Source organism: Lissotriton vulgaris, chromosome 3_1, assembly GCF_964263255.1.
Source record: "Lissotriton vulgaris chromosome 3_1, aLisVul1.2, whole genome shotgun sequence".
In the NCBI taxonomy this organism is placed as follows: Eukaryota; Metazoa; Chordata; class Amphibia; order Caudata; family Salamandridae; genus Lissotriton; species Lissotriton vulgaris.
Genome location: NC_141689.1, coordinates 1,468,851,029 through 1,468,866,180, shown reverse-complemented (window position 1 = coordinate 1,468,866,180; position 15,152 = coordinate 1,468,851,029).

Sequence of the window (15,152 nt, the reverse complement as noted above, 5' to 3'; positions counted from 1 at the left end):
AATTAATACCCCAAATAATAAGGGAGGAGAACAAATACGAAAAAAACGTGAAGTTTTTTGGATCTTCTCTCTTAAAACTTTCACCCATGGGCTCAATAATGAATTACCCTGGGAGAATGCCATCTCATAAGTGGCTAAAGACTCTTTTAGTTACTCTGAATCTTTGACTTAAAATGGCTTAAAGTTCTTTTCAGTATCAGGGTGTGTTTAACACACAGAGAATCAATAGAATAGCCCTTGTCCTTAATACAAATCTAATTGGACCAATATACGCGTACATATATACATAACATTTCTATGACTGCGTACCATAGTTCGAACTATGTAGTCTAGTTAGATGCCCTATAGCATGTAAGAGTAAAAATCCTATCCACGAAGCACATTGTTGTCTTCTAATTAGGTTTGTTTCCATCGTTAGTTTCGTTTTCATCGTTTGACAATACTGATTAACCAATGAATATAATAGCCTGTCCCTTTAAGAAACATGCAGACAGGTTATCCAATTGAAAAGATGCATATAAATACACGCCACAACCGACCTATCAGAGTTGCTCTATTTTCGCAATCTGACCCGTCGGCAGAACCCCCGATGCAGCTGGCCATTCTCAGCGCACCCGGTAAGCTACCCTTAAACCCTGTTAGGATAGTTAAATGCTTTAATTCGATTTGACGCTGGGTATACTAAAGCGCCTTTTTTCTTAAAACAGGAACCTTATATTTACTCGAGAAGTATCCCGTAGAAGTAGATTTTAAAATATCAGCACCCGAAGGAGCGTTCGCCTCCTTGGCGCCCACGGTAAGCGTGTGATTTAAACGTGTGCAGTATATAACTAAACAACAGCTCGAACTCCCTTGGAGTCTTCCCATTAAACTAATCCTTCCTGCCCTCGCCCCACAGGACTTGCCTGTGTGGCCAAACGCCTTTGCACGCCTCGTGAGCGTACCGACTTCATTATTGGCGCCATTCCCCATTTAACTTTGCTGGTGAGGAGGATTTGGCTTCGGTTAGAAAGGTCTGTTATAACTCCTTTCGTGCTTGTTGTGTATAATTAGCCCAAATATTAGAGTGTACTATTTTTCAAGTAATTTAATTTAATGACTATTGCTCTTCTAACTAGGAGTTCCATCGCAGCCTACAATACAACCACAACAGTTAGCGTAACGTGCAGCTGCGCTCCTCAGAATAGCTGTCACTTTTTATAAGTGAACCCAACTATTTCATTTGGTAAGAAGTTTATCGGCTATACCCTTATAAGTAGTACAGCACTCTTGATCTCAATTGATACCGTGTACACTTTTCTTGTTTTGATTTCATAGGTAGCACGAACATATTCATAAATAACTACGTTACCTATCACCTTTTAATCCGGACCTTATTTTGTGGAACCTATGAATTCTAATTTTAGGGTAAGAATAGTGGAGCATTAACATAAACATAGCTCTAAACTAAACCTATTTCTCATACTAGAATAGTTCTTACATTAAAATGCGAACCATTGTGATTATATCTTTTCACTTTAGGAACTTCTGACCGTGTTTCCAATTCTGGGATAAATAAGGAAGAGACTTGATATATGTCCCCTTATATTACTGCATAAATAGGTAAGAATGCAACACCATAATGTATGGCCTTTTAGGCCATCATTTCAAATAACAGAGCCTTGTACTAGCCGAGTAGATTAATCTAATGGAATACACACCCTAAGAAGTATGAAAAATCTTTAGTTATTGACGTGTTATCTGTCCACTTATTTCTATATACTTTGTCTTTCTTTATCTTTTCTTTTTACCTTTCCTCATGCACTACTTTAGTAGACATCATTATATTGGTTGAATAATAAGTTTAGTAATAGACATTTGAATATTTCATACCAAATATACCTTTTTCAACTTTTTGTACTCATTCATCGTTAAAGACAGAACAAGCTTGTGAATTCATTGAAAATTCTTTTCTTGAACCAAAGTTGTATTGAAACTAAATAAAAGTTCACCATGTGAAACTGTTAAAACAGAGGATATCTTATAAGCATATTTCTCCCTGTGTTACAACTTACGCTAAATAGGATTAGGTGAATATTATCTTGTACATAAGGTGTTTTATTAGTAAGCCTATGACGACATAAATGTATGATGTATGATGTCTTGTTAGAGCGGTTTTATCACAGAGTTGGAACGAAATAAGTTTTTTTCTGTTTACCAATAGAATGTGCTAACAAACTCTAATCTAGTTCAGTAATAATCATGTGAGATTAATTTTAATGAATTTTTATAGTAATTTTATGCTATAATTATGTCTTACAGAGCTTGTTGATGGTTAATGTCCTGATGAAGACATATTGTATATGTCGAAACGCGTTGACTGGAGACCATTTAACTTTCTTTTTATCTGTTTTGTGAATACATTTGTATCAATTTTTTATCAATTGTGATTACTGTGTTGAATTTTTATCTCTCTTTTTATCAAATTAAAATACAAACAATTTTTCCCACTGAACTAGTTTGTTTGTTTAATCTATTGTGTATTCTCCTTAGTTTATGCCTGGGAGTGTTTTTCTCACATACATTAATAATAAATAGCACTCCAACAAAAGTAGTAGGATTATAACACTTTAATAACTTATAAATATATACATCGCAACAAAAACAGTAAACACCTTAAAACATTTTTTATTAAAACAGAAGGAACAATGGTCAGTATACGCAAAGATTTAGCTAATCTGCTAAAGGGGGGAGTCGCTATTTCTTTACAATAATCAATAATGAAAAATCGACATCAATAGGGTTGTCCATATTCCCGATGCAGCAATATAGTGCAACATACACAGCACCTGGGGTGTCAAGAGTGAACAGGTCCTAGCTGCTTTACCAATGACTGACAAATGCTATATTAAACACTTATTATGTATAATACTTGCGTTCACAATAGTTTTACTTTTCAAAACAGAACAAAAGATGTCCCCTGTAAGTAAACCCATATTAGCTGTTTCAGTTATTGAACATCCTAAGGTTTTATGACATGGGGAACAGTAGTGATATCCTGGGCGGGTGATGGAACTGGGTTTGTTAATGGAAAAACATCTACAGAGAAAACTATTGGTAAATTATACTTCTCCAGAAATTTAAAACTCACAAATGTTTCATTTGTGTAATCGTTTCAAAAACATGTACATTAAAAAACTAAATACGCTCCACTGTTTTAGAAAATCTTTACAGTTTGCTACATCACCCTTTAAAGTTACAACTACGAAAACCTACTTACTTAAGCTGTTGAATTCGGCTTCAAATGTAAAGCATAAGTTCAAGCTAGCATATCATATTTTTAAAAGGTTAAACATAATTGATATGCAAATTTAAATACTACCCTTTCTTAATGGTGACACCTTATCTGTCCTATATCCCACAATTTCCATGAGCAAAGCAAAAGAAATTCTGAGGCCCTGAAGAAATAAGGCTTACTGTGGGGTTCAACTCAATCTGGTGTTTGGACGCATTCATGTTTTGGGGTGATATTCTGTGACAGGGTGCAGGCACCAGAAGAATTTTAGCCTAGTTCATCACATTGGAGAATGAGGGTCTGGGTAAATATCTAATCTGGTGAAGAACCATCCCTTTTTTAAACCCCATGGTGACCAACTATAGTTTATTCTCTATTTCGTTTCCTTGCCATAACAAAATAAAAGTCTTGGGTTATTTATGGAAGGGAAGACTTTTTGTTTCTTCAAATTTTTTAAAAAAAACAAAAGGTTTAAGGAAAGGCAATCCTTAATGTGCATGTTTTCCACAGAAATTTGCCTTTGAAAACTAGAGGCAATAAATAAGGCCGAAATCTGTATTTTGTTTTTGGATACACATGTTATTTGTGTCTGTGTATTCATTTTTATGCATGACTTTATATGGATTGGTTAAAATAACTTATGATGCAACTTAACAGGAAAGATCACAAACATTCCAATGAGTGCTATGTCCCATGTTTTACATAAAGTAGTGTTTACCTAGAGTGGTGCTGTGTAGGACACTCTGAATGGAAATTAACCAGAACTATAACCATCTACTTCCAATAATATAACTTTAATGCCCAAATTACGCAATTACTCAATTTTCGATGATTAATCAAATGGCCTTTTTTCTGCTTCACTAGACATCCTTCATAGTCAATGACTGCATATTTTCCATTATTGAAAAAACTAAAGTGACAACTTCCTCATCCTTAATTTGTCTTTCTTTGTTCCTTAAGATGTCATCTGTGTCAACCTCTTCCGAGAATGCAGATGCGTTAGGGATTTCCTTGTGTTTCTTAATAGCATTGGTGTCTGCACACTTCTTTGTCAATTCTGTGAACATGACAGCTGCTTCATAGACAGACGATATCTTTGTTAAGTTATTAGTGTTAAGTGTGTCTGAAACTACAGTGACCTTCTCTGTTTTACTTTCCTCCGACACTACAGAGTTTTGTATGTTGTTCTTCTGTGCGACAATTATTCCAGATGTTATTCTAGCGTTATTCTAGCGTTTTACTTGCCATTCAGTGGTTTTCCGCCCGCTTTTGCTGCACTGTGTCTCGTCAGTAGCGGTCTGTTGTGCGAATAGTCCCAAGGCAGCAGAACGCGTTGAGACCTGGACGGCACCCAGGTCATGTCCAGTAAGTTGCCGCACTGGTTTTGGTATCCTACAATGCTGTTCCGAAAAATGGCGTGGGGCGCCCCCGGGGGAGGGGGGAAAGGTGGCGTGAATGGGCCTCCCCAGGTGGAGGCTCGTCTGCTGTAGTGGGGCGCCCCTTTACCGTTTCAGTTGCCATTCCGCCCGCTTTTACTACACTGTGCCTCTTCCGCCATTCAGCTGTTTACCGCATGCTCTTGCAGCTACAGCGTCTCGCTCACCATGTAGTTGAGTTGCTTCCACTCTTGCGGTGCAGTGATAGGCGGCTGCCACAGGACTCTTAAAATGGCGGCCGGCTCTTCGGATTTGGACGTGGTCCACTAAAATGGCCCTGGGATACCTTGGAACTCGGACGCTTGTCTGCTAGGGCTTGGGCTCTATTCTCGAAAGCGTCCGTTCAGCCTTGAAGATTCTACAAAAGTCTTGGGGGCCCCCGACTCCCGCAGGCTTCCGGTGGGGAGCGGCTGCCATGATTACTTGCGGAATGGCCACGACGGAGCTACGAGATGGAGGTGCTCTCATGCTGACGCCAGCTTCAGTCTGAAAAATCCAGAAACACTGTAGACTATCAATTCGATGAGTTCCGGTGGAGCCCCAATGTGACCCGGTAGGGAAGAACTTGCCCTCCCCTTTTTTGAGTGATGGTTCTTGTTGCCTATCCCCTCTGTTGTCATCTAACGGAAGCTTTTTTGATTGCTGAGTGAGAAAAAAAAAGGTTGGTCTTTCATCGTTTGGGAAAAAAAAATGTTTTAATCCAATGAAAAGTGTTATTTTTAGGTCATATGATCAAGCCTTCCATCATTAGGAAACCAAAAGTAAAATGAACCAATGAAAAGTTTTATAAACAAGTCACATGACCTGCTATGCGTCTTTGGGTTATACAAAGCATACGAAACTCGTTGGTCCATGAGGCGGCGTCAGTAGCAGACCGATGTGCGAATAGGCCGAAGGCAGCACAACGCGCCGAGATCCGGATGGCACCGAGGTGGTGTCCAGCAAGTTGCCGCACTGGAGTGGCCATCCTACAATGCTGCGCCGAAAGACGGCGTGTCTCACACTCAAAATACTTAAAATGGCGAAAGACGGCGTGTCTCCCACTCAAAACATATAAAATGGCGAAAGATGGCGTGTCTTCCACTCAAAACACATAAAATGGCGAAAGACGGCGTGTCTCCCACTCAAAACATATAAAATGGCGAAAGACGGCGTGTCTTCCACTCAAAACACATAAAATGGCGAAAGACGGTGTTTCTCCCACTCAAAACACATAAAATGAAGTCTAGACTAAAAGGCAATGATCACATTTTCGACTCTTGCTATAGCTGTTCATGCACTGAGGGTGCTGTAGAAAAAAATAGAAAAATGTACCCGATTCAGCACTATAGTGCAACATACACAGCACCTGGGGTGTTAAGAGTGAACAGGTCCCAGCTGTTTAACCAATGACTGACAAATGCTATATTAAACACTTACTATGTATAATACTTGCGTTCACAATAGTTTTACTTTACAAAACAGAACAAAAGATTGTTTATTAGCATAGTGATTGGAGCAGTTATATACATATTCAGGCATAGCAATAATCAGAATGTCACATTCACATGTCTGCTCAGTGTTTACAGGTACTTAGTATCATTGATTTTTCTTTTTCGTCCGGACCATGGTGACCAATTATAGTTTATTCTCTATTTCGTTACCTTGCCATAACAAAAAAAAGTCTTGGGTTATTTATGGAAGGGAAGATTTTTTGTTTCTTCCAATTTTTTTAAAAAACAAAGGTTTAAGGGAATGCAACCCTTAATGTGCATGTTTTCCACAGAAATTTGCCTTTGAAAACTAGAGGCAATAAATAAGGCCGAAATCTGCATACAAAGCACCTGGGGTGTCAAGAGTGAACAGGTCCTAGCTGCTTAACCAATGACTGACAAATGTTATATTAAACACTTACTATGTATAATACTTGCGTTCACAATAGTTTTACTTTACAAAACAGAACAAAAGATTGTTTATTAGCATAGTGATTGGAGCAGTTATATACATATTCGGGCATAGCAATAATCAGAATGTCACATTCACATGTCTGCTCAGTGTTTACAGGTACTTAGTATCATTGATTTTTCATTTTCGTCCGGACCATGGTGACCAACTATAGTTTATTCTCTATTTCGTTACCTTGCCATAACAAAAAAAAAGTCTTGGGTTATTTATGGAAGGGAAGATTTTTTGTTTCTTTCAATTTTTTTAAAAAACAAAGGTTTAAGGGAATGCAACCCTTAATGTGCATGTTTTCCACAGAAATTTGCCTTTGAAAACTAGAGGCAATAAATAAGGCCGAAATCTGTATTTTGTTTTTGGATACACATGTTATTTGTGTCTGTGTATTCATTTTTATGCATGACTTTATATGGAATGGTTAAAATAACTTATAATGCATCTTAATAGGAAAGATCACAAACATTCCAATGAGTGCTATGTCCCAGGTTTTACATAAAGTAGTGTTTACCTAGAGTGGTGCTGTGTAGGACACTCTCAATGGAAATTAACCAGAACAATAACCATCTACTTCCAATAATATAACTTTTATGCCCAAATTACGCAAAGATTTAGCTAATCTACTAAAGGGGGGAGTCGCCATTTCTTTTCAAAATTTATTCACCCATCCGTAGCCTCTCTAATCTCCATTACAATGTGTTTGTTGCTATCGCTAGCTGATAAAAAAACTAAAGTGACAACTTCCTCATCCTTAATTTGTCTTTCTTTGTTCCTTAAGATGTCATCTGTGTCAACCTCTTCCAAGAATCATCAGCGTGCATAAATAAGAAAATGTTTTTACTTACCACGTACTTGACATTTTACAGCTTTTCATATTTGCTATTAAAAAACCAATGAAATTCACTGAAAAAAACATAGGTTATAGACCATATATAGTTAGGAATTAGCATTTACAAAACCTTATTTTACTCACACAAAACCATTGAAATTTCATATATAGAACGCAAGATGGGCGCACACCGCTAGCCTCTCCACCGGATCGCCCCTCAGCATTCTGGGAGTGGTAGTGCGAGTAGCAAAGAAACCGGAAAATTCAAAGTGTATCACCTTGGATGGTGCAAATCAGTTCTTGAAGCTTCAGTAATCTCTAGACCCGAGACATGGCCCGGGTTTCGGGATTTGTATCCCTCATCAGTAGAGATAAAGTTCAGGGGTGGTGAAGAAAGCCGCTGTAGATCCGTCAAGGGCTTTGTTGCCTGCTCAGCACGCAGGTGCGTTTCCCAAAAGCCCGTCGGCTTGGAGGCTCGCAAAAGCCCTTAAGTAGAACGCAAGATGGGCGCACACCGCTAGCCTCTCCACCGGATCGCCCCTCAGCATTCTGGGAGTGGTAGTGCGAGTAGCAAAGAAACCGGAAAGTTCAAAGTGTATCACCTTGGATGGTGCAAATCAGTTCTTGAAGCTCCAGTAATCTCTAGACCCGAGACATGGCCCGGGTTTCGGGATTTGTATCCCTCATCAGTAGAGATAAAGTTCAGGGGTGGTGAAGAAAGCCGCTGTAGATCCGTCAAGGGCTTTGTTGCCTGCTCAGCACGCAGGTGCGTTTCCCAAAAGCCCGTCGGCTTGGAGGCTCGCAAAAGCCCTTAAGTAGAACGCAAGATGGGCGCACACCGCTAGCCTCTCCACCGGATCGCCCCTCAGCATTCTGGGAGTGGTAGTGCGAGTAGCAAAGAAACCGGAAAGTTCAAAGTGTATCACCTTGGATGGTGCAAATCAGTTCTTGAAGCTTCAGTAATCTCTAGACCCGAGACATGGCCCGGGTTTCGGGATTTGTATCCCTCATCAGTAGAGATAAAGTTCAGGGGTGGTGAAGAAAGCCGCTGTAGATCCGTCAAGGGCTTTGTTGCCTGCTCAGCACGCAGGTGCGTTTCCCAAAAGCCCGTCGGCTTGGAGGCTCGCAAAAGCCCTTAAGTAGAACGCAAGATGGGCGCACACCGCTAGCCTCTCCACCGGATCGCCCCTCAGCATTCTGGGAGTGGTAGTGCGAGTAGCAAAGAAACCGGAAAGTTCAAAGTGTATCACCTTGGATGGTGCAAATCAGTTCTTGAAGCTTCAGTAATCTCTAGACCCGAGACATGGCCCGGGTTTCGGGATTTGTATCCCTCATCAGTAGAGATAAAGTTCAGGGGTGGTGAAGAAAGCCGCAGTAGATCCGTCAAGGGCTTTGTTGCCTGCTCAGCACGCAGGTGCGTTTCCCAAAAGCCCGTCGGCTTGGAGGCTCGCAAAAGCCCTTAAGTAGAACGCAAGATGGGCGCACACCGCTAGCCTCTCCACCGGATCGCCCCTCAGCATTCTGGGAGTGGTAGTGCGAGTAGCAAAGAAACCGGAAAGTTCAAAGTGTATCACCTTGGATGGTGCAAATCAGTTCTTGAAGCTTCAGTAATCTCTAGACCCGAGACATGGCCCGGGTTTCGGGATTTGTATCCCTCATCAGTAGAGATAAAGTTCAGTGGTGGTGAAGAAAGCCGCTGTAGATCCGTCAAGGGCTTTGTTGCCTGCTCAGCACGCAGGTGCGTTTCCCAAAAGCCCGTCGGCTTGGAGGATCGCAAAAGCCCTTAAGTAGAACGCAAGATGGGCGCACACCGCTAGCCTCTCCACCGGATCGCCCCTCAGCATTCTGGGAGTGGTAGTGCGAGTAGCAAAGAAACCGGAAAGTTCAAAGTGTATCACCTTGGATGGTGCAAATCAGTTCTTGAAGCTTCAGTAATCTCTAGACCCGAGACATGGCCCGGGTTTCGGGATTTGTATCCCTCATCAGTAGAGATAAAGTTCAGGGGTGGTGAAGAAAGCCGCTGTAGATCCGTCAAGGGCTTTGTTGCCTGCTCAGCACGCAGGTGCGTTTCCCAAAAGCCCGTCGGCTTGGAGGCTCGCAAAAGCCCTTAAGTAGAACGCAAGATGGGCGCACACCGCTAGCCTCTCCACCGGATCGCCCCTCAGCATTCTGGGAGTGGTAGTGCGAGTAGCAAAGAAACCGGAAAGTTCAAAGTGTATCACCTTGGATGGTGCAAATCAGTTCTTGAAGCTTCAGTAATCTCTAGACCCGAGACATGGCCCGGGTTTCGGGATTTGTATCCCTCATCAGTAGAGATAAAGTTCAGGGGTGGTGAAGAAAGCCGCTGTAGATCCGTCAAGGGCTTTGTTGCCTGCTCAGCACGCAGGTGCGTTTCCCAAAAGCCCGTCGGCTTGGAGGCTCGCAAAAGCCCTTAAGTAGAACGCAAGATGGGCGCACACCGCTAGCCTCTCCACCGGATCGCCCCTCAGCATTCTGGGAGTGGTAGTGCGAGTAGCAAAGAAACCGGAAAGTTCAAAGTGTATCACCTTGGATGGTGCAAATCAGTTCTTGAAGCTTCAGTAATCTCTAGACCCAAGACATGGCCCGGGTTTCGGGATTTGTATCCCTCATCAGTAGAGATAAAGTTCAGGGGTGGTGAAGAAAGCCGCTGTAGATCCGTCAAGGGCTTTGTTGCCTGCTCAGCACGCAGGTGCGTTTCCCAAAAGCCCGTCGGCTTGGAGGCTCGCAAAAGCCCTTAAGTAGAACGCAAGATGGGCGCACACCGCTAGCCTCTCCACCGGATCGCCCCTCAGCATTCTGGGAGTGGTAGTGCGAGTAGCAAAGAAACCGGAAAGTTCAAAGTGTATCACCTTGGATGGTGCAAATCAGTTCTTGAAGCTTCAGTAATCTCTAGACCCGAGACATGGCCCGGGTTTCGGGATTTGTATCCCTCATCAGTAGAGATAAAGTTCAGGGGTGGTGAAGAAAGCCGCTGTAGATCCGTCAAGGGCTTTGTTGCCTGCTCAGCACGCAGGTGCGTTTCCCAAAAGCCCGTCGGCTTGGAGGCTCGCAAAAGCCCTTAAGTAGAACGCAAGATGGGCGCACACCGCTAGCCTCTCCACCGGATCGCCCCTCAGCATTCTGGGAGTGGTAGTGCGAGTAGCAAAGAAACCGGAAAGTTCAAAGTGTATCACCTTGGATGGTGCATATCAGTTCTTGAAGCTTCAGTAATCTCTAGACCCGAGACATGGCCCGGGTTTCGGGATTTGTATCCCTCATCAGTAGAGATAAAGTTCAGGGGTGGTGAAGAAAGCCGCTGTAGATCTGTCAAGAGCTTTGTTGCCTGCTCAGCACGCAGGTGCGTTTCCCAAAAGCCCGTCGGCTTGGAGGCTCGCAAAAGCCCTTAAGTAGAACGCAAGATGGGCGCACACCGCTAGCCTCTCCACCGGATCGCCCCTCAGCATTCTGGGAGTGGTAGTGCGAGTAGCAAAGAAACCGGAAAGTTCAAAGTGTATCACCTTGGATGGTGCAAATCAATTCTTGAAGCTTCAGTAATCTCTAGACTCGAGACATGGCCCGGGTTTCGGGATTTGTATCCCTCATCAGTAGGGATAAAGTTCAGGGGTGGTGAAGAAAGCCGCTGTAGATCCGTCAAGGGCTTTGTTGCCTGCTCAGCACGCAGGTGCGTTTCCCAAAAGCCCGTCGGCTTGGAGGCTCGCAAAAGCCCTTAATTAGAACGCAAGATGGGCGCACACCGCTAGCCTCTCCACCGGATCGCCCCTCAGCATTCTGGGAGTGGTAGTGCGAGTAGCAAAGAAACCGGAAAGTTCAAAGTGTATCACCTTGGATGGTGCAAATCAGTTCTTGAAGCTTCAGTAATCTCTAGACCCGAGACATGGCCCGGGTTTCGGGATTGAATGCTGAGGGGCGATCCGGTGGAGAGGCTAGCGGTGTGCGCCCATCTTGCGTTCCTCGAAATTTCATATATAGTTAGATGCACTAACTATATATCGCGCACCTGCAATCTACTGCTGATCATGTCACATATTACATCATTCATGACATGGTCAGTGACATCACTGATGACATCACTGATGACATCACTGATGACATCTCAAATGACATCACTGATGACATCACTGATGACATCTCAAATGACATCACTGATGACATCACTGAAGACATCACTGATGACATCTCAAATGACATCACTGATGACATCACTGATGACATCTCATTTGACATTACTGATCACATCACTGATGACATCATTCATGTGATAATACGATCAATCTCTTCAGACTCTAAAATAATCTTAGATACATTCAGAGTGAGCAGACACTCACAGACTGTCACTCATCCATGGAGTTACTCACACACCTAGTCAGTCATGCAAAGAATCACTCACACTTCCATTTCCTCACCTATACAGTTATACACACCTTACTTATTCAAACATATACTAACACATATTTACTCTCTGATACAATCCCTGATACAAGTTCACAATGATCCATACAGCCACTCACACATTCACTGGCTCATATGCACAGTAATTTATATATGTCAACTCTCACATGTACTGTGTTTTACATATGTACTTACTTTGACATGTAGCACTGAGATATCCATTCACTCACTAATACACTAATGCACACAGTCAACCGCCCATACAGCTGTTTCAACATGCACTTTTGAACCCATACATCTAGTGAATCAACTGCTCACACATCTATGCATATAGTCACACACCTCACAGCGACCCACACACACACTCACTCTCCCATACAAATACTTGGGCAACTAATCAATAACCCATATAGTTACTCATATAGCTACTGATCAACACATGCAGCAGTTTACAGAACAACAGACATAATGATGCACAAATTAAGATAGTTTAGTCACTAAAGCATGCACTCAGTGAGACACATTTAATCACTCACTCATACAGTCAGTCATGCACCTACTAAATCCTTCATCCAGACACTTATACATCCACTCATTCTTCAATATGTAAGACATATTTTGACTTTACAGAAACATACAGTCACTGGATGATGTCATCAGTGATGTCATCAGTGATGTCATTTGAGATGTCATCAGGGATGTCATCAGTGATGTCATCAGTGATGTCACTGACCATGTCATGAATGATGTAATATGTGACATGATCAGCAGTAGATTGCGGGTGCGCGATATATAGTTAGTGCATCTAACTATATATGAAATTTCAATGGTTTTGTGTGAGCAAAATAAGGTTTTGTAAATGCTAATTCCTAACTATATATGGTCTATAACCTATGGTTTTTTCAGTGAATATATATATATATATATATATATATATATATATATATATATATATATATATATATATATCTATATCTATATCTATATATATATATATATATATATATATATATATATATATATTACCTACTGGCGGTCGCCAGTAGGTAGTTATAGTTAGGATTTTTTTCAATGTTAAATCTCAAAATTCTATTTGGAATAACTTTGGCACCGGTTGACGAATCTGCCTGAAAATTTCATGAAAATGGCCTCGTCGAGCTCCGGTCCTTCCCTGAAAGTTTGGGGGGGATACAATAAGCGGGGGCCGAGATAAAAGGGGGGTCCCAAAACGCGTTTTCCCCATGTTAATTTCCATAGGGCGGTCGATTTCATTTTTAGCCCGAACGGCTGAATGGATTTACACCAAACTTGGCAAAATTGTAGGGACTGGTAGCCCGATGTGCCTTTGCTATGTCTCAAGATATGTGCTCCAGTGGATTTTGAGTAATTTAGGTTAAAAAAATATATATATATCTGTAGCCGCTCTCCGGTGCGCGCACCGGAGAGCGCTCCAGGCGCGACACGCGAGGTGCGCATGGAAAGCTGATTGGCTCTCAGGTGTCTGTAAACATTCCAAACAGTCCAGAGCGGTCGCCATCTTGTGTCTCGGTAAAATCGAGACATAAGAGGTGGCTAAAACAAAGTGGGAACTGACCATAAGGCGTCAGGGATAGACCCCTTTGACCCCCTAGGTTTGATGTGGGGGCTATAAAAGGGCCCCGCGGGGCATTTAAAATATCTTTTTTTTTTCCGTTTTGCGCGGGGGAAGCGCACGGTGCGCGCACCAGGTAGCGCACCGGGGAGCGTAAAATGAGGGAAAAAGATGACAGAGTTTTAAAAAAATGAAGTTTTTATTTAGAAATTGGAGGTAGTTCTTAAAAGAACTTTTTTTTTCTTCTTTTTGTTGTATTATTTTTTTTTGTGTTTTTGGAACATTTTGAACTTTTTTTGGCTTTTCAAAACAGTTTTATATTTTTTTTTGTATTTTTTAGGGGGAGAAACAAAAAAAGGGAATTGAAACTGGCTCAACTGGAGCAAAAAAACAAAAAACCCAAAAAATTATTTCTTTTTGGGGCACTTGTGATTATCACCTGCAAGGACGATGAGCTTAATACTTGGTTCCCCATAGGAGATAAGCTTGCCACAAGCAGTACAAGTAATTTTGAAATCAGCACATCTCGGCTGAATGCAAGGCATCACCTCAGATGTTTCTGGTTGCGAGGAAGTGGGTTGGTTTCTTTGGGAGGGGGTCCTTGATGACTGGGGGAGGTTACTGGCCAGTTCCCGGAACTCTGCACGAGAGTAGTTGTTTGGATGTTTTCTTGTCATGTGCCGAATCATGGTATAGTTACCAAAAGAATATTTCTTGTTTGGGTTGCCCCGTGAAAGTTCATCATTGCAGATGAGGCAAGTCACCTTGGGAGCATTCACCTTTTTTTTCCCCTCTGGAATTGAAAAAAACTGCCAAACAATGTGTGGTTTGGGTTTGTAAGGTGTATTTTCCTCTGGCAGCCATCTTCTTCTCCCCTCCTCCTCTTCCTCTTCCTCCTCCTCCTGTTCTTGACCACCAATATAATTTGGAGCTGGTCCTCTTGGTGGTGGTGGTGGTGGTGGTGGTGGGGCAGATGCACCAGCTGATGCTACTACTGAAGCCATTATTTGGAGCAAAAAAATAGAGAGAGCAACACACAGGTCTTCCTCAGTCAAAGGACAAAGTCAGAATAAGGAAAAAAGGTGGGGTCTTTCATCATTCAGAAAAAAAAACTGTCCTGAACCAATGAGAAGTGTTATTTTCAGGTCACAAGACCAGGGGCTTCATCATTATGAAACTAAAACTGTTATGAACCAATGAAAAGTGTTATTTTCTGCTCACATGACCCGACGCGCTTACGCTACGCACACGGGGGCGCGCAGCGTAAGCGCGTCGGAAGTTTACGTTTTGCGATCGTATTCGCTCGAGTACTTCCGGGTGCGCTTACGCCGTGCGTATCACGCGGTCGCGGCTACGCGATACGTCACGATCATGTTTTCGTTTGCGATATTGGCGCTCACGAGACGCTCCCCGGAGCGCGCCCGGGGGCGCTTTTCAGAAATACGCTTTTCGGGGCGCACTCCGGGGCGCGCTCTGGGAGCGCTCCCCCCAAAAATAAAAAAATAAAAAATGGGATAATTGTAGAGACAGGTAGCCCTATTCTGAAGTGGTTTGTAAAAAAATTAACTTTATAAAAATATGTATTGTGCTACATTGGGCTTAATATATGTTAGAGCCAAAATGTAGCCCAAATGTAGCCCAAAGTAGCCCAATGTAGCCCAAAGATGGCCACCA